The following is a 24,754-nucleotide window of genomic DNA, read 5'->3' on the forward strand; positions in this document are numbered from 1 at the left end:
CGACTCATCTGAATGCATTCTATCAGCTCTTAATCTGGGGTCTGTAAACGAGTTTAAAACTATTTTAGTAACTTCCTTTTCCCATGTAACTGGTTTTCTCTGTAATCTCGCATTTACAGTGTCCTCAGAGTCTTCCTACGGTTTTGAGTGAGTAGAGCTTTGCTGTAATTACTCAAATAACTATCACATTTTTTATTTTGAGAAGTGGTCTACAGGCTTCCCCAGACAGCCATAAGGGGTTGAAGGCACGAAGAAGACTGAGAACTCCTAAGCTGGGAAATGCGTAGAGTCAGAAGCAGAGCAGGGCAGGGGGGCGGTGCGCGTGTTAGGCAGGGAGGCGGGGTGAGGTGTGTATGTGGGGGCAGAGGTGGGTTTATTATGTGGGGATGGCCTGAACCAAGTGGAAAGAAGCTTCCCTCCACCCTGATGCCCTAGGGCTGCTACATTGGGCACAACTATGGTTCTTTGGGGTAGTTGCTTTTGGGTTTGGGTGAGTTCCCCTTCCCCATTCCCCCCCCCCCCCCCCCATCATATTTTACCAATACTGTTGCCTTGACGTGTACAGTATTCTCAAGGCTGGTAACCTGAATGCTCTAATTCTCCAGCTAGGGAAAGATGAATTTCCACCAGTTTATAAGTAAAAGGACAGGCTTTGGCCTCCTTTAGCGTTTTTGGCCGATGTAGTTTCCTTTGGGTTTAAATGAGAAGTGTAAAGAGGCTTTGAGTTTTAAAGACAAACGTAGATCTGTTTTGGAGCACTGCCAAAAGGAAAAGTGAGCACATCCCATTTCTTCTTCTGCTGCCCTCCATCTTCTCCTTTACCTTTTGGTTTTTGTTATTTTCTAGTCTATGGTATTCCTAACTCCCTCCCTCTCCATCTATCCGTAGTCTGCTCCTCTGTTATGCTCCCAAATTGTCATTTGTGCTCTCCAAGCCACCCTCTCCATTAATTTTCTTCTCCCCTCTCCAATCTCCTTTCCCTGGGACCAGGAGGTCCTGACACTGTCCTGTTCCTGCACATTTTACTCTCTGCAGCTGTAGGGTCAGTGCCAGAGTAAGGTGAAGGGGGGGCACTAGAAGTGGAAGTGCTCTGTAGTGGTGCAGCCTTCTTTCAATCTCACTTTTGTACTTTGTAGCAAGGCAATAGTTGTGCCCGGGAACTGTACCTAACATTGGCCTGGTCAGGGCTGGTCAGGGCATCGAGGAGGGAGGACTATAGCCCCCAAACAGAAGGGAGAATTAGGGTACTAAGAACTGGGCTTGGGTTGACAGAACTAACAGGAGTAAGAAAATATAACACAAAAGTGAGGTGAAACATTCCTTTTATCTGTAACCCTGGATTTCCATAGCTGGATGAGATCTAGAGCTTCTAGAATGATCATTTGGTCTAGGTCATACCTAGAAATTAATGTAGTTCTATAGAATTCTCCGCTAGCAATGGATCACATGCTGAGCATTTTGCTCTTACCATTTCTGAAGTATAGTTTGGACTAGGGGTGGTCCTGGGTGCGGCGTTTTTGACTGAATCCAAGTTTTACAGAACATATCCTTTTATTAAGAGGATTTATTCTGTGAAGTTTGGATTCAGTCAAAGGGCCACACTTGAGGACCTAGAGAACCACATGTGGCTTCGAGTTCACAGGGTCCCCACCCCTGGTTTGGACCTTCATGCACTTCATATACTTCTGAAAAACTGAGTTCTAAGTGAAACTTTATAACATAGTCCCCCTCCCTTGAGGCAGCTAAGTGGCATTGTGGATAGAACACTGGACCCAGAGTCAGGAGAACCTGAGTTCAAATCCAGGTTCAGATACTTCAGCTGTGTGACCCTGGGCAAGACTCTTAACTCTCATTTACCTCAGTTTCCTTATGTATAAAATGGGGATAATAATAGCACCTGCTTCTCAGAGTTGTTGTGAGGATCAAATGAGATACTATTTGTAAAGTACTTAGAACAGTGCCTGACACGTAGTAGGTGGTTAATTAATGCTTAGTCCCTTCTCCTAGGAGAATAAAAGCACTTCGATTATATTATTAAAAAAACAAGCAAACCTAAAACTTTTAATCTTCAGGGCCTTCAATGTAGTACTTATAAATGGTTATTTAGTTGAAATGAAGTGTTTTTTCATTGAGTTCTGTGATAATTTTAGAAAAATTCAGAAGTCTGAGACTCCTTAGCTTACATTTAAGGTCTTTCATAATCTCACCACAGCCTACCTTTCTAACCTTATAGTCTACTTTTTCAATTCCCTCTCAATGGAGGAGACGCAGAAGTTTAGTGAGTTCTTCATGGAGATGTTGTAATAGCTATCGTGCAGATGATGTTTTAAATTTTGCCAAATGGATTTCAGAAAAACCTGAAAAGACTTACATGCACTGATGCAAAGTGAAATGAGCAGAACCGGGAGAACATTGTACACAGTAGCAGCAACATTGTGCAACGATGAACTGTGATTGACTTAGATCTTCTTAGCAACACAGTGATCCAAGACAAAGTCCAAAAGACTCATGATGAAAAGTGCTATACACATCCAAGGAACTGATGGAGTCCGAATGCAGATTGAGGCCTTCTATCTTCACTTTCTTCATATTTTTCATGTTTTTTTCTTTTATTCTATTTCTTTTTTCACAACATGACCAGTTTGGAAATAGGCATTACATGATTTCACATATGTAACCAATATCAAATTGTTTACCATCTTATGGAGGGAAAAAATTTGGAACTCAAAATTTTATATAATAAATCAATTGTTAAAAATGTTTTTACATATGGTTGGAAAAAATGAAATACTATTTAAAACAATAAAGTTTGCCAAGTTATTTCTAGATATCTCATTTGATCTTCACAATGACCCAATGAGGAAGTTGCAATTATTATCTTAATTTTACAGTTGAGGAAACTGAGTCAGACAAAGGTTAAGTGACTTGCCCAGAGTCATGTAGCTAGTAAGTATCTGAGGCAGGATTAAAACTCAGTTCTTACTGACTCCAAGTCACTGCACCACAGTTTCCTCTTTTGTAGAGGGATTCTTCTTCATGAAAGCGTTCAGACTAGACAAAGGAAAGAAACTTCTGAACTTTTTCTACATGTGAGGTTCTAAAGTTCTAGGTCTCCATAAGAAGACATTTCAAGAGTTCTCTTGGGAAGCATGTCTTCTTCAAGAGCCAAGTGTAAAACTCACTTCGCTCATGGGGATAATAATAGCATGTACCTCTCAGGGCTGTGATGTGGCATAAATAACTTTGCATGATAAATATTAATTGTTGCATTAATTGTAAATACTAGTTGTTGCTATTGTAACTATGATATTGTGATTGCTATATCTCATTCTTCTCTTTTTTTGATGGAATTCAAATAGAAATGATCCTAGGATTAGTTATTGTCCTGCTGCTATTCTTAGATATTTAATGTTCAATGTACTATTGGTTGCCTAAGAAGAGAGAATAATTGCTTTTCATAATTGGCTGAAATTGTTGTGATGTAAGCTCATCTTCTATGGGTCCTCCCAGAATGACTGATGCCAGTGCAGGTGCATCCAACATGATGGGAGTGATATACCTCAACCTATTCCCACATGTTTTGATATCTTTTGCTAGGTCTCTCTATTTTGAAAGCTTTTCTGTTTCACAAAGCTTAGAGATTATGAGTATTTGGCATGGCAATATCTGATAAAATAATGTTCTAAATTTTTTTTGGGGGGAAGTCAATGTTATGTCCGGATGATTGTGGGAAATAAGAGTTCTGTCTATGAAATAGTTCCATTTCAGTAGTAATCATCAGAACTGTTAGGTATTAGATGTACTATTCCCTTTTGTGGTTCCTTGCCCTTATAAACTTCCCCTGCCACAGCAGCCTAGAGAAACTTGCCTTAAGGGCAAGCTTTTGTACTTACCTCCACCTTTGTAACAGTCCCCTTCACCCACTTTGTAGAGAAACTTATTTAACCTGAAGATCAGATCTCATCAATTTAAACTATTTTAGCAACTCCTGTTACCTGCAGACTACTCCCAGTGTGTGGGTGCTTTTATCTTGTGATTCCAGTCACATGTCTTGGCTATGATTAAGGGGGTTCATTCTGGGCCCTTTGGAGCATCTTATGGCAGATTGTTACAGTCTTCTGGATCCACTTTGCATTGCAGATGGACACCTGCTCCTGTTCTGATGTCTGTGGTCAGAGCACTATGGATTTCTGAGCCCCTGTGGCTTCCTTGTTTACTTTCTGGTCTTTTGCTTCCTTGTACAGAGACTGTAGGCTTCTGGTATCCCTAGACATCTCTAGTTTGGGTGTTGGCAGACTTCGAGTTTGTTTACCTTTATCCGTGCTGGCTTCCTTGGTGGAGGAATCCTACAGGTTTCTGGATGGAAGTGCTTACTGTAGTTTCTCTTTGAATTTCTTGATGTTTCTTGGTCAAATGTTATTTTTAGGTCTTTGCTGCAATACATGTTGGAGAGCTGGTCTCTGCTGTTACCTTTCATGCCACTGTCTTAAACAAAAGTGAGACAATACCTTTTTTAAGATCCAATTTCTTCTTCTGTAAAATGAGCATAATAAGTATATCTATAGTACTTACCTCCCAGGTTTTTTGCCCCAATTTTAAAAACAATTTTATTTAAAGTTTTGAGTTCCGAATTCTATCCTTTCCTCCTCTCTGAGACAGTAAGCAATCAGATATAGGTTATACATGTACAATTGTGTAAAACATTTCCATGTTAGTTATTTTGTAGAGGAAGACTTGAATAAAAGAAAAAAAGGTTAAAAATATCTTGCTTCAGTCTGGATTGCTTTGGGATCATCTTGGATTGTTGTATTTCTGAGAAGAGCTAAGTCATTCACAGTTCTTCATTGAACAATATTACTGTTACTGTGTAGAACATTCTCTTGGTTTCGTTCATTTCATTTTGCATCAGTTCATGTAAGTCTTTCCAGGTTAGTCTAAAATCATCCAGCTTGTCATTTCTTATAGCACAGTAATATTCCATTACAATTCTGTCTCACAGCTTGTTTAGCCATTCTCCAATTGATTGACATCCCTTTGTTTTCCAATTCTTAGCTTCCACAAAAAAAGTTGCTATAAATATCTTTGTACAAATAGGTCCTTTTACTTTTTTTTGGATGTCTTTGGGATATAGACTCAGCAGTGGTATTGCTGGATCAAAGGGTATGTACAGTTTTATAGCCTTTTGGGCATAGTTTCAAATTACTCTCCAGACTGGTTGAATCATTTCACAATCCCATCAACAATGCATTAGTGTCTCAAATTTTCCCACATCCACTCCAATATCCAATATTTTCCTTTTTGTCATGTTAGTTATTCTGATAGGTATGAAATGGTATCTCAGAGTTGTTTTAATTTGCATTTCTCTGAGCAAGAGTTATTTAGAGCATTTTTTCTTATGACTACAGATTTTTTTAATTTCTTTGTCTAAAAACTACCTGTTCACATCCTTTGACCATTTATTAGTTGGGGAATGGCTTGCATTTTTTATAAATTTGACTCTGTTCTCTATATATTTGAGAAATGAGGTCTTTGTCAGAAATACTTGTTGCAAAATTCCCCACCCCACCAGTTTTCTGCTTTTCTTATAATTTTGGTTGCATTGGCTTTGTTTTTGCAAAAATTTTTTAGTTTTATAAAATCAAAGTTATCTATTTTAGATTTTGTAATGCTCTCTGTATCTTCCTTGGTCCTAAATTCATCCCTTATCCACAAATCTGGCAGATAAACTATTCTATACTCTCCTAATTTGCCTATGGTATTACCCTTTATGTGTAAATGATGACCTTATCTTGGTATACAGTATGAGATGTTGCTCTATGCTTAGTTTCTAGTTTCTGCTATACTATTTTCCAGTTTTCCCAGCAGTTTTTGTCAAATAAAGAGTTTTTGTTCCAAAAGCTTGGATCTTTGAGTTTATCATATACTATGTTACTATAGTCACTTAATACAATTTGTACCTAATCTATTCCACTGTACTTCTTAGACAGTATCATTGTTTTGATGATTACCACTTTTTCATACAGTTTGAGATATGATATGGCTAGACCACCTTCTTTTGAACTTTTTTCCTTTGATTCCCTTGAAATTCTTGAGCTTTTGTTCTACTAGATGAATTTTGGTAATTTTTTTTTCTAGCTCTATAAAATAATTTTTTAATAGTTTACTTGATATGGCACTGAATAAACAGATTAATTTAAGTAGAATTCTCATTTTTATTACATTGGCTCAACTTAACTGTGAATAATTAATACATTTTCTAATTGTTCAGATCTGACTTCATTTGTGTGAAAAGTGTTTTATGTTTGTGTTCATATAGTTCCTGGGTTTGTTTTGGCAGGTAGATTCTCAAATATTTTATATTGTCTATGGTTATTTTACATGGAATTTCTCTTTCTATCTCTTGGTGCTCAACTTTGTTGGTAATATATAGAAATGCTGGTGATTTTTGTGGGATTATTCTGTATCCTGCAACTTTGCTAAAGTTGTTAATAATTTCAAGTAGTTGATTTTCTAGGATTTTTGAAGTATTACATCATATCATCTGCAAAGAATGATCATTTTATTTCCTCATTGCTTATTCTAATTTCTTCATTTTTTTCTCCTCTTATTGCTAAAGCTAACATTTCTAGTACAATATTAAATAAATAGGTGATAATGGGCATACTTGCTTCACCCCAGTTGCATTGGGAAGCCATTGTATATGGCTTATCCCCATTATAGATAATGCTTGCTGATGGTTTTAGATACATAGTACTTATCATTTTAAGGTAAACTCCATTTATTCTTATGCTCTCTAGCGTTTTTAATAGAAATGGGTGCTGTATTTTGTCAAAGGCTTTTTCTTTCCTTCTTTATTATAATTTCTGTTGGTTTTGTTATTGTTTTCCTAATTTTTCCCCTAACATTTCCCAATTTTCCAATATTCTCTAATATTGAACCAGCCCTGCATTCCTGGTATAAATTCCACCTGGTCGTAGTTTGTGATCCTTGTGATATATTGCTTTAATCCCTTTGCTAGTATTTTACTTAAAATTTTTGCATCAAGATTCATTAGGGAAATTGGTCTATAGTTTTCTTTCTCTTCCTACTTTGGATATCAGCACCATATTTGTTTTGTAAAAGGACCTTGGTAGGACTCCTCTTTCACCTATTTTTCCAAATAGTTTTCATATTACTGGGATTAATTGTTTTTTAAATGTTTGGTCAGATTCACTTGCAAATTCATCTGGTCAAGGGGATTTTTTCTTAGAAGATTAATTAATGACTTGTTCAAATTTTTTTTCTAAGATTGGGTTATTTAAGTATTTTATTTCTTCTGTTAATCTGGGTAATTTATGGGTATTCATCCATTTCACTTAGATAGTTAAATTTATTAGCATATAAATGGACAAAATAACTCCTAACAATTTTCTTAATTTCCTCTTCAATGGTGGCAAATCTACCCCTTTCATTTTTGATACTAATAATTTGGTTTTACCTCTTTCCTTTTTTAAATCAAATTAACCAATGATTTATCTGTCTTATTAGGTTTTTTTTTCATGAAAGTGGTTTCTAGTTATATTTATTAGTCCAAGGGTTTTCTTCCTTTCAATTTTATTAATTTCTCTTTTGATTTTTCAGGATTTCCAGTTTGGTGTTTAATTGGGGATTTTTAAATTGTTCTTTCTCTAGTTTCTTTTAGTTGCATGCTTAATTAATTGATCCACTTTTTCACTCTTTTGCAAGCTATTAGAGATATAAAATTTCCCCTAAGTACCACTTTCTTTGTATCATATAAATTTTGGTATTTTGTCTCATTGTTGTCATTTTCTTTAATGAAATTATCAATTGTTTTTATGATTTGTTCTTTGACCCACTTGTTTTTCAGGATTAGATTATTTAATTTCAAAATAGTTTTTAATCTCTCTTTCCATTGTCTGTTATTGAATGTAATTTTTATTGCACTCTGATCTGAAAAAAAGTGCATTTATTATTTCTGCTTTTCTGCATTTGATTGTGAGGTTTTTATGTCCTAATACATAGTCAGTTTTTGCACAGATGCTATATACCACCAAGGGAAATGTCCATTCCTTTCTATTATCATTCAGTTTCTCCAGAGATCATTATATCTTACTTTTCCAGAATTTCATTCACCTTAATTTCTTTCTGGTTTTTTTTTTTTGTTAAATTTATCTAATTCAGGGAATGAAAAGTTGAGTTTCCCCATTAGTATAAGTTCATTATCTGTTTCTTCCTGTAACTCATTCAACTTCTCCTTCAAAAATTTAGAGGCTATTGTTGGTGGAGCTGCGACCTAATCCAACCACTCTGGAGAGCAATTTGGAACTACGTCCAAAGGGCTACAAAAATGTGTATACCCTTTGACCCAGCCATATCACTTCTAAGACTGCATCCCAAAGAAATCATAAAAATGGGAAAGGGTTCCACATATACAAAAATATTTATAGCAGCCATCTTTGTGGTGGCCAAGAACTGGAAATTGAGAGGATGTCCATCAGTTGGGAAATGTTGAAGAAGTTGTGGTATATGAATGTAATGGAATACTATTGTGCTGTAAGAAATGATGAACAGGAAGACTGCAGAGAGGCCTGGAAGGACTTATATGAACTGATGTTGAGTGAAAGGAGCAGAACCAGGAGAACTTTGTACACAGCAACAATCACAGTGTGTGAGGAATTTTTCTGGTAGACTTAGCCTTTCACAGCAATGCAAGGACCTAAAAAATTTCTAATGGACTCAAGGCAAAATGCCTTCCACATGCAGAGAAAGATCTGTGGAATTGGATTGCAGAATGAAGCAGACCATTTTCTCTTGTGTTATGTTTGTGTTGTTTTCATGGTTTCTCCCATTCATTTTAATTCTTCTATGCAACATGACTAAGGTGAAAATGTGTATAATAAGAATGTACGTGTAGAACCTATATAAGATTGCATGCTGTCTCGGGGAGGGAGGGAGGATGGAGAGGGAGAAAATCTAAGATTTATGGAAGTGATTGTAGAAAACTGAAAACAAATAAATTAATTTTAAAAACATTTAGATGCTATACCATATGACTGCATTGTCTATGGAACCTTTCAGCAAGATTTAGCTTCTTTCTTTATGTCTTTTAATTAGATCTATTATTGCCTTTGCTTTGTTTGAGATCATGATTGCTACCCTTGCTTTCTCTGCTTCAGCTGTACGGTAAAAGATTCTGCTTCAGCCCCTTACTCTTACCTTGTGTGTATCTCTCTGCTTCATATTTGCTTCTTGTAAACAGCTTACTGTAGGGTTTTGCTTTTTAATCCATTTTGCTACCTGCTACCATTTTATGGGTGAGTTCATTGCATTCATATTTAAAATTTTGATAACTAACTGTGTATTTCCCTCTATGCTATTTATCATTTGTCTATCCTCCTCTCTCTCTTACCACCTACCCTTTCCTTCCTCACAAGTGTTTTACTTCTGATCACCACCTTCCCCGATATACCTTCCCTTTTATCTCATCCCCCTTCTGTGATCCCCTTTCCTTTTTACTTCCTTATAGGGTAAGATAGATTTTTGTATCCAACTGTATATGTTATTCCTTCTTTCAGACAATTTTGATGAGAGTAAGGTTTAAGCTTTGCCCACCTCCCCTCATCTTCCCCTCTCATTATAGTAGCTCTTTATGCCTCTTTTGTGTGGGATAAATTGTCCCATTCAGTCTCTCCTCTCCTTCTTCCTCCAGTGCAATTTTCTTTCTCACCCCTTTATTTTGTTTTGGATATATCATCCCATCAAAGTCGCCTTATATCCACACCCTCTATCTACATATACTTCTTTTAATTGCTCTTAAAGTAATAAAAGTTGTTAAATGTTACAAATATTGCCTAAAGAGCTATAAAATTGTACATACTCTTTGATCCAGCAATTCTACTACTAGGTGTATGTCTCAAAGAGATAATAAACCAGCATATACAAAAATATTTATTGCAGCTCTTTTTGTGGTGGTAAAAAATTGGAAATTTGGGGGATGCCCATGAATTGGGAAATGACCTAACAAGTTGTGGTATATGAATGTCATGGGATATTATTGTTCCATAAGAAATGATGAACACAGATTTCAGAAAAAGATAGAAAGACTTACATTAACTGATACTGAGTGAAGTGAGCAGAACCAAGAGAACATTGTATACAGTAACAGTAACATTATGTAAAGATCAACTTTAATAGACTTAGCTTTTCTCAATAATGCAATGATATAAGACAATTCCAAAAGACTCATGATGGAAAATACTATCCACATCCAGAGAAAGAACTATGGGGTCTGAATGAAGATTGAAGCACACTAGTTTTACCTTTTTTTCCCTGTCTTTTCTTTTTCATTTTATCTCTTTTGTTCTGATTCTTCTTTCACAACATGACTAATGTGGAAATATGCTTAATATGATTGTTCATGTATTATCTATATCAGATTGCTTGCCATCTTGGGGAGGGGAGAAGGGTGGGAGGGAAGGAGGAAAAAGTTTGGAACTCATCTTATAAAAGTGAATGTTGAAAAAAAAGATAAAGTCTTGGAAAAAAGTTACAAATATTGTCTTGCCATATAGGAATATAAGCAGTGTAACCTTACTGAATTTTTTATGTTTTCTCTTTCTTGTTTCTTTTTTACCTTTTTACATTTCCCTTGAATCTTGTATTTAGAGGTAAAATTTTTTATTTAGCTCTGATCTTTTAATCAAATATGCTTGAAAGTCCTCTATTTTGTTAAATATCCATCGTTCCCCTCCTCCCCCCCCCCCCAAAAGATTACATACAATTTTGCTAGATAGGTGATTCTTGATTGTAATCCTAACTTCTTTGCCTTCTGGTATATCATATTCCAAGCATTCTGATTCTTTGATGTGGAAAATGTCAAATCCTATGTAATCCTCAACTCCACAACATTTGAATTGTTTCTTTTTGGTTGCTCACAATACTTTCTTCTTGGTCTGTGAGCTCTGGAATTTGGGCTATGATATTCCTGGGAGTTTTTGTCTTGGGATCTCTTTCAGGCAGTGATGGGTGGATTCTTTCAATTTCTCTTTTGCCCTCTGGTTCTAATATATCAAGGTAATTTTCTTTGATAATTTCTTGAAAGATGTTGTCCAGGATTTTTTTTTATTATGGCTTTCAGGTAGTCCAATAATTATTATATTGTTCCTTCTGGATCTATTTTCTAGGTCAGTTGTTTTTCCAATGAGAAATTTCACATTTATTTTCTGTTTATTTTCTTTTAAAATTTTGTTTTTCTCATATTTTGATGTCTCATAGAGTCATTAGCTTCCACTTGTTCAATTCTAAGTTCTAAGGAATGATATTCTTCAGTGAGCTTTTGTACTTCTTTTCCATTTGGCCAATTCTGTTTTTTTAGGGAGTTCTTTTCCTCCGTAAATCTTTGTATTATCTTTTCCCATTCTGGTGACTCTTTTTTTCATGAGTCTCTTGCAATACTTTCACTTATTTTCCTAATTTTTCTTCTACTTCTCTAATTTATTTTTTAAAATCTTTTTAAAAAATTTTTTAAAATTTATTTAACTTTTAACATTCATTTTCACAAAATTTTGGGTTCCAAATTTTCTCCCCATTTGTCCCCTCCCCCACCCCAAAACAGAGAGCATTCTGATTGCCCCTATCATCAATCTGCCCTCTCTTCTATTATCCCTCCCTTCCCTTGTCCCCATCTTCTCTTTTGTCCTGTAGGGCCAGATAACTTTCTATACCCCATTACCTGTATTTCTTATTTCCTAGCAGCAAGAGCAGTACTTGACAGTTGTTCCTAAAACTTTGAGTTCCAACTTCTCTTCATCCCTCCCTCCCCACCCACTCCCTTTGGGAAGGCAAGCAATTCAATATAGGCCATATCTGTGTAGTTTTGCAAATGACTTCCATGATAGTTTTGTTGTGTAAGACTAACTATATTTCCCTCCATCCTATCCTGCCCCCCATTGCTTCTATTCTCTCTTTTGATCCTGTCCCTCCCCAAGAGTGTTGACTTCAAATTGCTCCCTCCTCCCATTGCCCTCCCTTCCATCATCCCCCCACCCTGCTTATCCCCTTCTCCCCCACTTTCCTGTATTGTAAGATAGGTTTTCATACCAAAATGCATGTGCATTTTATTCCTTCCTTTAGTGGAAGGTGATGAGAGTAAACTACATGTTTTTCTCTCACCTCCCCTCTTTTTCCCTCCACTAAAAAGCCTTATGTTTGCCTCTTTTATGAGAGAGAATTTGCCGCATTCCATTTCTCCCTTTCTTCTCCCAATATATTTCTCTCTCACCCCTTAATTTCATTTTTTAAAGATATGATCCCATCCTATTCAATTCACTCTGTGCTGTGTGTGTGTGTGTGTGTGTGTGTGTGTGTGTGTGTGTGTGTGTAATCCCACCCAGTACCCAGACACTGAATAGTTTCAAGAGTTACAAATATTGTCTTTCCATGTAGGAATGTAAACAGTTCAACTTTAGTAAAGTCCCTTATGACTTCTCTTTGCTGTTTACCTTTTCATGCTTGTCTTCATTTTTGTGTTTGAAAGTCAAATTTTCTTTTCAGCTCTGGTCTTTTCATCAAGAATGCTTGAAAATCCTCTATTTCATTGAAAGACCAGTTTTTCCCCTGAAGTATTGTACTCAGTTTTGCTGGGTGTGGTTTTAGTCCTAGTTCCTTTGACTTCTGGAATATCCTATTCCACGCCCTTCAATCCCTTAATGTAGAAGCTGCTAAATCTTGTGTTATCCTGATTGTATTTCCACAATACTTGAATTGTTTCTTTCTAGCTGCTTGCCATATTTTCTCCTTGACCAGGGAACTCTGGAATTTGGCCACAATGTTCCTAGGAGTTTCTCTTTTTGGATCTCTTTCAGGTAGTGATCAGTGGATTCCTTGAATACTTATTTTGCCCTCTGGTTCTAGAATATCAGGGCAGTTTTCCTTGATAATTTCATGAAAGATGATGTTTAGGCTCTTTTTTTGATCATGGCTTTCAGGTAGGCCCATAATTTTTAAATTGTCTCTCCTGGATCTATTTTCCAGGTCAGTTGTTTTTCCAATGAGATATTTCACATTATCTTCCATTTTTACATTCTTTTGGTTTTGTTTTGTGATTTCTTGGTTTCTCATAAAGCATTAGCCTCCATCTGTTCCATTCTAATTTTGAAAGAACTATTTTCTTCAGTGAGCTTTTGAACCTCCTATTCCATTTGGCTAATTCTGCTTTTGAAAGCATTCTTCTCCTCATTGGCTTTTTGAACCTCTTTTGCCAATTGAGTTAGCCTATTTTTCAAGGTGTTATTTTCTTCAGCATTTTTTTGGGTCTCCTTTAGCAAGGTGTTGACCTGCTTTTCACGCTTTTCTTGCATCTCTCTCATTTCTCTTCCCAGTTTTTCCTCCACCTCTCTAACTTGATTTTCAAAATCCTTTTTGAGCTCTTCCATGGCCTGAGCCCACTGAATATTTATTTTGGATGTCTGGGATACAGAAGCCTTGACTTTTATGTCTTTCCCTATTGGTAAGCATTATTCTTCCTCATCAGAAAGGATGGGAGGAGATATCTGTTCACCAAGAAAGTAGCCTTCTATGGTCTTATTTTTTTTCCCTTTTCTGGGCATTTTCCCCACCAGTTACTTGACTTCTGAGTATCCTCTCCACACTCACCTTGCCTCCAGATCCACCCACCCAGCACTTGGGGTCTGAGATTCAAATGCTGCTTCCCAGCCTGAGGGCTTTGGGTGGGGGCGGGGCTGCTGTTCAGTGTGAGATTAAGTTTAGGTGCTCAGGTGGGGCAGGGCTGCCTCACAGGGCTCAGTTCCCTCAGAGGGTTTATGTGGAGACCTTCAACAATGGATCTGAGCTCCTGCCTGCTTTGGGAGCCCCTGTCTGCTACTGCCTGTGCTGCTGCCCCCCCCAGGGGGCCTGAGTTATGGGGACACCCCACTCCCCTGTTGGCCAGCCTAAGAGACTCTCTCACTGACCTTTGGCACCTGTGGGTGGAGGGACCTGTGAGACTGCTGGAGATTCTGTCCCTGAAGCCTGCTCAGATCTGCACCCCTTGGTGGTGTGAGCAGCCAAGGCAAGGCTGGGCTCTGCTCCGGGTCTGGCGTGCGATGGACCTTTCGGGTCAATTTTTCAGGTCTCTCTGGAACAGAAATCTCCTCCACTCCATTGTTCTGTGGTTTCTGCTGCTCCAGAATTTGTGGGGAGTTCTGCTTTACAGGTATTTTATGGGCTGTGGGTTAGGAGGGAGCATATGTGTATCTTTCTACTCCACCATCTTGGCTCCTCCCCTAAAAATCTTTTTAAAACTCTTCCAGGAATTCTTTTTGGGCCTGATACCAAATTACATTTTTCTTTGTGGGTACACATTTAGCCATTTTGACACTATTGTCTTCTAAGTATGTGCCTTGATCCTCCTTATCACCATAACAACTTTCTATATTTTTTTGCTCATTTTCTGTCTTTTTATTTTTGGTGTTTTTATGTCAGAGTTGGGCTTTGTTCCCACTCTATCCCAATATTTCTTGTGCTCAGTTTCTGGGTCTTACTGTTGGGTTTCACTGGGCTTTAGGGCTTAGTTGCTTATTTTCTCTGGAGGGTAGGCTTTCCTTCTGGCTTGTAATGGGGGGGTGGGGCCTCCCTGTTGGCCTTTCCTGGGTGTGGGGTTTAGCTGCTGGTCTATTCCATGGGTGGGGCCTTGCTGCTGGGTTGCTATGGTAAAGTATTTCTAGTGACTGACCATGGAGGAAGGATCTTGTTGCTGGTCAGCCCCAGGATTGGGGCCTGCTACTGGGTTGCTATAGAAACAGGGTCTCTCTGTTGGTAGGGTCCAGGGGTGGGGTCTTGCTGTTGGCCAGCCCTGGCTCTGGGCCTCACTGCTGATCAGCAGTGGGGTGAAGGTCTCCCAGGGCTGCAAGCCCTGTGCTATGAGGCTGGCTGGTACTCCTGCTGCTCCTTGACCTCCCTCCCCTTCCTCCTCTGTGAGATAGTTCTTTCCTGCTGGGCTGCTAAGCCCCTTCTCTGCTCCTAGCTCAATTTTGAGGCAGATTTCTAGTCGTTTGAAGGAGAATTTAGGAGGGCTTCAGAGAATTCTGGTTATCTCGGCACTGGAATTCCAGGGTGGCCTTTTTTTTAAAGATCAAATGAAATCATGTATGTAAACTACTATAGAGATATCAACTGTCATTACTGTGAGATCGACAGGTAAGAAATCCTGCCCGAATCAGTGGAGGGAGTGATGACTGGGACCTTGGAGAGCGCCAGAGAGGGCTCCATAGAGGAGGCGGCAATCCAGCTGAGTCTTGTAGAAGTGATAGGGTTTTGACAACTAGAGAAGCAGGAGCACATTGCAGCTGAAAGGGATGATGTAAGAAATCATGCAGAAGGTTAGGGTTAGGCACGGACTGGGGCAACACTGAGCGGTATAGTCTGGTTGGACCATCAGAACCAAGAAGAACTTTTCTGTGAGAGACAGTTGGCAAAACTGATTGAGGAAAGCTGCAGAGGGTGGGACTTGAAGAGCAAATATAACCTAGACTCTGCCATAGTCTCTATATTTCTCACAGAAGATGCTTTCCTTCACTTGAGAATATTTCATTTGGACATTGCTGGTTTATCTTGCCAGATGGTTGTCTAAGTAAATGAACCAAAACAAAATATACCAGAGTTATGGTCTCACTGCAGTCAAAAATAAAGTTGCTACTATTAAAAGTAAACAATTTCATGCTAGCATGTTGGGACTTGCATAGTCAGGGCTATCTGTGATGAAACTAGTTGGAAAATGTGATTGGATTCTAATGGCTACTTAATGCTGGCTTGGGTGAACACTTTGCTACAGGATGAGAGAAGATGTTGGGGCAAAAAACAGTGAGAGTTTACTCCAAATGTTTGCTTTTTTCAGTGACTAATCAAGAGTGTAACATCCCACTGTCAGAGTATTTGTACCATAATTGCAAACTCATGTAGATCACCTAAATTTTCTTTATTTCTCTCTTTCTTTTTCCCATCCTTGCTCCCTTTCTCCCTCTCTCCCTCTCTTCCCCTCTCTTCCTTCCTTCCTTCCTTCCTTCCTTCCTTCCTTCCTTCCTTCCTTCCTTCCCTTCTTCTTTCCTTCCCTCCCTCCCTGGTTTGCTTCCCTCCCTCCCTGGTTTCCCTCCCTCCCTTCCTCCCTGCCCTCCCTTCATTCCTTTCTATATCCCTCCCTCCCTCCCTCCCTTCCTTCTTAATTTATTTTCTTTCCTTCTTAATTCTTTTCTTTCCTTCCTTCCTCCGTATCTCCTCAATTTCCTCCTATCCCTAAGGGATTAGAAGAGATGTTGGCTTATTGTGGTAGCCCAATTCTTACGTTGTACTTGAAAACTAATTTCCACAGTAAATATTCAGTGTCACTAAATTGATATCCTTCAAAAAATCAATGTGTGGTCTCCTGAGGTCAATTTAGACTACAGTGGTAAAAGAACAAATGACTTTCATGGACAACTGGACCTTAATGTTGAAGTATGAGATAATATTTGTAAAGCATGTAGCACAGTGCCTGGCACATAGTAGGTGCTTAATAAATACTTGCTCCTTCCATTACCTAGTAGGATTTTGTGCAATGTTAAATCTTTTTTCTTCTATTCAATATGACTCATTCCTAAATAATATTGGTATATTCAACTACATGTAAAGAACTGTATTTCATTGATGCATTGAAAGATGTTATTCATTTATGCCACCATCCCTTGATTGAGGATTCCTATTGATACTTGATTTGAGGGTAAAGGGATGGCTAATGGTAATGCTTCCCCAAGTGTGCCAGTACAGCTCAATTATTTTATTTTTTTTAAAGTTTTTTTTTATCTTTATTTATTTAACTTTTAACATTCATTTTCACAAAATTTTGGGTTAGAAATTTTCTCCCCTTTTATCCCCTCCCCCCCCAAACACCAAGCATTCTAATTGCCCCTATCACCAATCTGCTCTCTCTTCTATCCTCCCTCTCTGCCCTTGTCTCCATCTTCTCTTTTGTCCTGTAGGGCCAGATAACTTTCTATACCCCTTTACCTTTATTTCTTATTTCCTAGTGGCAAGAACGGTACTCGACAGTTGTTCCTAAAACTTTGAGTTCCAACTTCTTTACCTCCCTCCATCCCCACCCCTTCCCTTTGGAAGGCAAGCAATTCAATATAGTACAGCTCAATTATTACCTAAACTTACTTATGTTTCCTCCACCGAAATAGATTTACTGAGTACAGTATAGGTGTACAAAATAAGTATTTAAGAAATGTATGTTGAATTTGTTAAGTGAAATGACCAAAGGGTACAAATAAGCCATTCAAACAGAAGTCCTGGGTTTGGATATGATAGCTCATCTATTCACTCATTCTACAATTTTGGATGAGTCACTTCATGTCTGGGCCTCAATTTCCTCATCTGTAAAACAGGGATTTTAGAAGAGATGACCACTAAAATCCCTTCTAGGTCTAAATGCTATAATCCTGTGACATCTTGTAGTTTTCATTGTTGTATGGGTTTATTTAGAAAAACAAAATAAAGCCCTGCTCTGATGCGTAGTTAAGTGTAGTCATTATACTGAGTTTTTGAAGACTATTCTAGGGAAGCATAAAACTTGGTAGGGGTATTAACCTGAAAGCAAGTAGAAGCAAGTAGTACTCTCATCCAAGGGCCAGCCTAGCTAAGTCCCAAGAGATATCACAAGGATGGCCGCCAGGGGAAAAATGGTCCTTGTACTACAAATGTACAAAATAGATTATAGTATATATATATATATATATATATACATATATATATATATATATATATATATATATATATATATATATATATATGTATATATATATATATATATATATATATGCCTATGTGTGTGTATATATATATATATATAAATATATATGCATATATATATACACACATAGGCATATATATACACACATACGCGCATATACATACATACATCTATATCTATATCTATATATGTAAAGAGAGAGAATGCTAGAGTATTTGCTGTCCATGCATAATACTGTTCTCTAATACATTTCACAATCACAATAAAGTCAAAGAACAATTGATATGAAACAAAACACCTCTTAGAAGACAGATTAAGCCAATTATCAATCTTCCCACACTTATATCCATTAAAATGTCTCTTTAATTGAACTAAGTATGGTTTCTAAATTAAAGAAAGGGTCAAACCAAAGCATCTCATTAAGAACTTGATAAATATGAATGACATCAAGCTATATGGCTCCACCAAAAACCACATTAAGCAGTTTCTCTATCCTGTGGAATCTTTATTCAATTATATCAAAAGGTCATTTGAACCATATAAATGTTAAATTCTTAATTAATGTCAAGGAAAGAAGAAACTGCAGACTTCATGTCTGAATGTGAATATAAAATTGAATGAATGAATAAGGTTCATGAAGGAGAAAATGGTGACTGAATGTATAGAGACTTACAGCAATCCTGAAATCAAAGTTCAAGGGGAAGTACACATTTAAAGCAATTTATAACTTCTCAGTATCAATCTTTATGTATGTTTTCAAGACAATAAAATACATCATAACAGATGTGGAAAGTAGATGAATGTAAACTGATACAATATTAATAGAACATAGAGCCCATCTACCTAAGGCAACCATAGGAAGATGAATACTTCCTTCTCAAAAAGGAAGAATAGGATTGATGGACGTTCTTAGATCACATGATAAATAACCTACAGAAATACTTTTGGAGCAAAAAAGACATCACTTCATTAAGCAATAGCAAAAACTGATAGTAGGTACATGCCACTGGATATGCCGAAACATGACCAAAAGTGGTTTATAACCAGGTGGAGCCTCTGAAATATGTAGGATTCAAAAATGGAATCGAAAGACCCTCCATTGGTGACATCCACATGGATTCAACCAAATGTATGTCATTAAGAAAGCAGTGAATGCATAGCTGTGTCATGTTGATTTGATTATGGAAACTGAAGCATTTTTGGTGGAAATTGTGGACTAGGTAAGAGACGTCAGAAATCACAGAAGGGTTATCTTTGAGGAACCTAGAATTAGGGATCATTATTAATCATTCATATTTGTATCTCTGTCTATTTAATATACTACTGTGAGCAAGAATTCCTTAGAAGAAATGGAGTAACCCTTATAGTCAATAAAAGGGTGAGAAAAGCAGTATTGGGGTATAATGTAAAGAATGCTCTCTGTTCAGTGATACCCAAGGCAAGCTGTTCCACATCAAAGTAATACAATCTGTGCTCTAACCACTGGTGCTAAGGAGGCCAAAATTGATCAGTTCTATGAAGACCTACAACATCATCTAGAAATAATATACACAAAAATGCCATATTCATCATAGGGAATTGGAATGTTAAAATAGGAAATCAAAAGATAATTGGAATAGCAGGTAAATTTGGCCTTGGAGTACAAAATGAGGCAAGGCAGAGACTAATAGAGTTTTGTCAAGATAACTCACTGGTCATATCAAACACACTTTTTCTTTTTTCTTTTTTCCTCCTTTGATTCAGAGGTCTTTATGGTAAGAATATACCTCACAGAGGTCACCAAAAACAAAGAATGACCTCATATACAGCAACATATTTAAAGCAGCACTTTTTGTAGTAATGGAGAACTGGAAAAAAAGTAGATACCCATCAGATGGGAAATGGATAAGCAATTTGTGATAATGGAATATTACTGTGCTGTAAGAAATTATGAATATGATAAATACAGAGAAACATGGAAAGATTTTCATTAATTGATACAAAGTGAAGCATGCAGAGGCAAGAAATAATATGCTTAATGACTAGAACAATGTAAATGGAAAGAACAACCACAAAATAATAAAAAAAATTAATGCTACAAGTTACAAAAAACATGCTTGGCCCTAAAAGAAGTGATGGTTGTTCAGTCTTGTTTGACTCTTTGTGACCCCGTGGATCACAGCCTGCCAGTAGAGTCTGTGGGGTTTCTTGTCAAAGATGTTGGAGTGATTTGCCATTTCCCTCTCCACTGGATTAAAGCAAACAGAGACTAAGTAATTTCCCCAGGGTTGCACAGCTAGGAAGCATCTGAGGCCAAACAGTCTTTTTCTATAACCCAAAAGATGACTCTACACATGGACATCACCTGGTGGTCAATATAGAAATCATGTTGATTATATAAGCCAAAGGTGGAGAATCTCTATACAGTCAATTAAAATAAGATTTAGAACTGACTGTGGCTCAGATCGTGAATTTCTTGTTGCAAAATTCAGACAGTTCATTGAAGAAAGGAGGGAAGTTATAAGACCATAATAGATATGACTTAATAAATGACATCTCTTATGAATATGAAGTAAAAATGATAAATAGATTTAAGGGATTAAATCTGGTAGAGTGTCTGAAGAACTATGGACAGAGGATCATAATACTGTACAGATTTGTTGTCACTCAACTCTTTAGTCATGTCTGACTCTTCATGACTCCATGGACCATGGCATGCGAAGTCCTTGTATCCTCCACTACCTCCTAAAATCTGTCCAGACTCATGTTGATTGCTTTCATGACACTATATATCCATCTTATCTGCTGCCATTCCCTTCTCTTTTTATCTTCAATCTTTCCTGTCAGGGTCTTTTCCAATAAGTCCTATCTTCTCATTAAGTGGTCAGAGTATTTAAGGTTCAGCTTCAGTATTTGACCTTCCAGTGAATTGCCTGAATTAATTTCTTTAAGTATTGACTGATTTGATCTCCTTGCTATCCAAGGACTCTCAAAAGTCTTCTCCAGCACCACAATTTGAGAGTGTCAATGCTATGGCACTCAGCTTTCTTTATATTCCAGGTCTCACAGGCATATGTTGCCACTGGACAAACCGTAGATTTGACTAAGTGAACTTTTGTCAGCAAGGTGATATCTCTGCTTTTTAGTATACTGTCCAAATTTTCCATAGATTTCCTCCCAAGGAGCAGGTGTCTTTTAATTTCAAGGCAGCCATCACTGTCTGTAGTGATCATTGAGCCCAAGGACATAAACTCTACTACTGCTTCCATTTCTTCTGCCTCTATTTTCCCAGAACTGATGGGACAAGCTGCTATAGAAGGCAGCACCAAAAAAACATTTCAAAGAAAAAGAAGAGCAAGAAAGCCAAATGGCCATCTGATGAGGCTTTCCAAAGAGCTGAAGAGCGAAGGAAAACGAAGAGGAATGATATCCCAAAGGCATGCAGAATTCCAAAGAATAGTAGGAGACCTAAAGTTTCTTAAATGAGCAATGAAAAGAAATAGAAGGCAATACAATGGGAAAGACAATTTTCTCTTCAAGAAAATTAGAGATATCAAGGAAACATTTTATGCAAAAATGAGCATGATAAAAGACAAAAATGGTAGGGACTTTACAGAATCTGAAAAGATTAAGAAAAGGGGGCAAGACTGTACCAAAGAGCTATATGAGAAAGACCTCCCCATCACCAATAATGATGCTATAGTTACTGATCTAGAACCAGACATACTGGAGAATGAAGTCATGGGCCTTAGGCAGATGGAAGAGATGGAATTCAAGCTGAGTCATTTAAAATCTTAAAAGTTGATGTTGTTAAAGTGTTGCATTCAGTAAACAATGGCCACTGGATTGGAAAAGATCAGTTTATGTCCCAATCCTAAAGAAGGCAAGGCCAAGGAATGTTCAAATTACCAAACGATTACACTCATTTCACATGCCAGCAAGGTTATGCTTAAGATTCTGCAAGCTAAGCTTCAGTATTTTGTGAACTGAGAATTACTAGGAGAGAAGGCTGGTTTTCAAAGAGGAAGAGGAACTAGAGAATTGCCAACATTTGTTGCTTTATGGAAAAAGCAAGGGAGTTCCAGAAAAAACATCTATTTCTGCTTCATTGACTAAACTAAAGACTTTGTGTGGATCACAACAAAATATGGCAAGTCCTCAAAGGGATGGGAATACCAGATCATCTTATTTGTTTCCTGATGAACCTGTAAGTCAAAAAGCAACAGTGAGAGCTGAGTATGAAACAATTGATTAGTTTAATATTGGCAAAAGAATATGACAAGGCTGTATTTTATTACCTTGTTTTTTAACTTACATGCAGAGTACATCATGGGAAATGCCAGGGTGGTGGAATAAAAAGCTGGAATTAAGGTTGCCAAGAGCAATATCAACAATCTTAGATATGCAGATGATATCACTCTGATGGCAGAAAGTAAAGAAAAATTAACAAGCCTCTTGGTGAGAGTGAAAGAGGAGAGTGGAAAAGCTGGTTTGAAGGTTAGCATGAAAAAAATTAAGATCTTGGCTTAAATACTTTGGCCACACAAGCAGAAGACAGAACTCACTGGAAAAGACCCTGATGGGAAAGACAGAAGACAAAAGGAGAAGGGAATGGCAGCAGATAAGATGGATAGATAGTGTAGTGAAAGCAATCAACATGAGCCTAGACAGATTTTAGGAGAGAGTGGAGGATACAAGGACTTGGCATGCCATGGTCCATGAAGAAGAAGAAGAAGGAGAAGGAGGAAGAGGAGGAAGAGGAGGAAGAGGAAGAGGAGGAGGAGGAGGAGGAGGAGGAGACTAACAACAACAATAACAACAAATTAATCCTGAAAAGAAATGATAGGAATTATGCAACACAGGACTGTATGTTGCAAAAATTTAACATATCCTGAATACCAAAACATGACTTGGTGTATGGAATTGTGCATCAGAACCTCACTACCTTTCATGGTTGAACACAAAAAATTCCCATACTACAAATAAAACTTTAAAATAATTTTGAGACTTTAATGAATAAACTGAAGTGGAACTCAAACATTATTACATAGAAACTGCTACCCACAATAACCTGGCTTTGACAGTGAGTCATAAAGACTTAATAATATTTTTAATAGATGTTGCCTCTCTAAAGTACATGGGAAAAACATTCAAAATGTAGAGATGTAACAGAAGGAATAAAAATCATGTGAGGACAACATGAGTGTTACATGGATATATTTTGCCTGACTATACATGTATAACATATCAAATTGCCTGCCTTCTCAAATGAGTGGGGTGGAGGGGAGGAAAAGATTGAATTTGGAATTCCAAGTTTTAAAAATGAAAGTTAAAAATTGTTTTTACATATAACTTTTTTTTATTTATTTTTTTTATTTTGTAATGTTTAACAATCACTGCCATACAATTGTGATTTTATCCCCCCCACCTACCCCCCACTACCCCCCTCCCTCCCCACGACTGCATACAATTCTGTATAGATTCTACATATACTTTCCTATTGAGTATATTTTCACTATAGTCATGCTATGTAGTCAGACTAAGATAAATGAAAGAAATCGTATAACAAATCAGAACATGATACACAAACACATACACATACACAAACATGATCTGCTACAATATGTGAGTGACTTCCATATTTCTCTCTCTGAGTGTGGCAGGCATTTTGCCTTGAGATCCTCCATTGGGATTTTTTTTTTTTTTTTTTGGTAAGAAGTTCTTGTGTTATTACACAAATCTAAGTCTACCAGAAAAAACTCTCACACACTGTGGTTGTTGCTGTGCATAAAGTTCTCCTGGTTCTGCTCCTTTCACTCAGCATCAGGTCATATAAGTCCTTCCAGGCCTCTCTGAAGTCTTCTTGTTCATCATTTCTTATGGCACAATAGTACTCCATTACATTCATATACCATAATTTATTCAGCCATTCCCCAATTGATGGACATCCCCTTGACTTCCAGTTTTTGGCAACTACATAGAGTGCTGCTATAAATATTTTTGTACATGTGGGACCCTTTCCCATTTTTATGATCTCTTGGGGATATAGTCCTAGTAGCGATATTGCTGGGTCAAAGGGTATGCACATTTTTGTAGCCCTTTGGGCATAGTTCCAAATTGCTCTCCAGAATGGTTGGATGCGCTCACAGCTCCACCAACAATGAATTAGTGTTCCAACTTTCCCACATCCTCTCCAGCATTTATCATTTTCTTGTTCTGTCATGTTTGCCAATCTTATAGGTGTGATGTGGTACCTCAGAGTTGTTTTGATTTGCATCTCTCTAATCAATAGTGATTTAGAGCATTTTTTCATATGATTATAGATAGCTTTAATTTCTTCCTCTGAAAATTGCCTGTTCATATCCTTTGACCATTTATCAATTGGGGACACATATAACTTTTTAAAAAAGTTTTTAAAAAATCATGTGATGAGAGAATTAGTGCCTATCATTTCCGTAATCCTGTCTGCTATTGGAGCTGCACTCCAGTACAATGCTTTCAGTAATCCTAATGAAGATGAGTTTATCCCTATTTCTTTTTTTCAATTACAAAAGCACTTTGCTTTATTTATGTGTGCAATAGTCCATAGGACATAAATATAAAATAATAATAGTATGATGATTTGTTCAGGATAATTTCTAGATGAATTACATAAAACAAGATGAGAATCAGATAATAATAATATTAACAGAGCTTTATGGAAACAGAATAGTTTTTAGTAGAAAATTTTGACCAGGTCAGAACCACCAGAAATTGCAGAACTAATCTATGATCACATCAGAAGTCACATCCACTGATCCTCAGCACAACACTGTAAGGTAGATGATAGTATTCTCATTTTAGAGACTAGAAAATTGAGTCAGACTAAAAGATTAAATGACTTGCCTAGTGTCATCATATAGTTAGTAAGTCTCTGAAGCAGGAATTAGACCTTGCTTTTCCTGATTTCAAGTTACGTGTTTTATCTTTTGGCCCGCACTGTTTTCTAAGAAC

The sequence above is a fragment of the Notamacropus eugenii genome, chromosome 4 (genome assembly GCF_028372415.1).
Source record: "Notamacropus eugenii isolate mMacEug1 chromosome 4, mMacEug1.pri_v2, whole genome shotgun sequence".
NCBI classification, from domain to species: Eukaryota; Metazoa; Chordata; class Mammalia; order Diprotodontia; family Macropodidae; genus Notamacropus; species Notamacropus eugenii.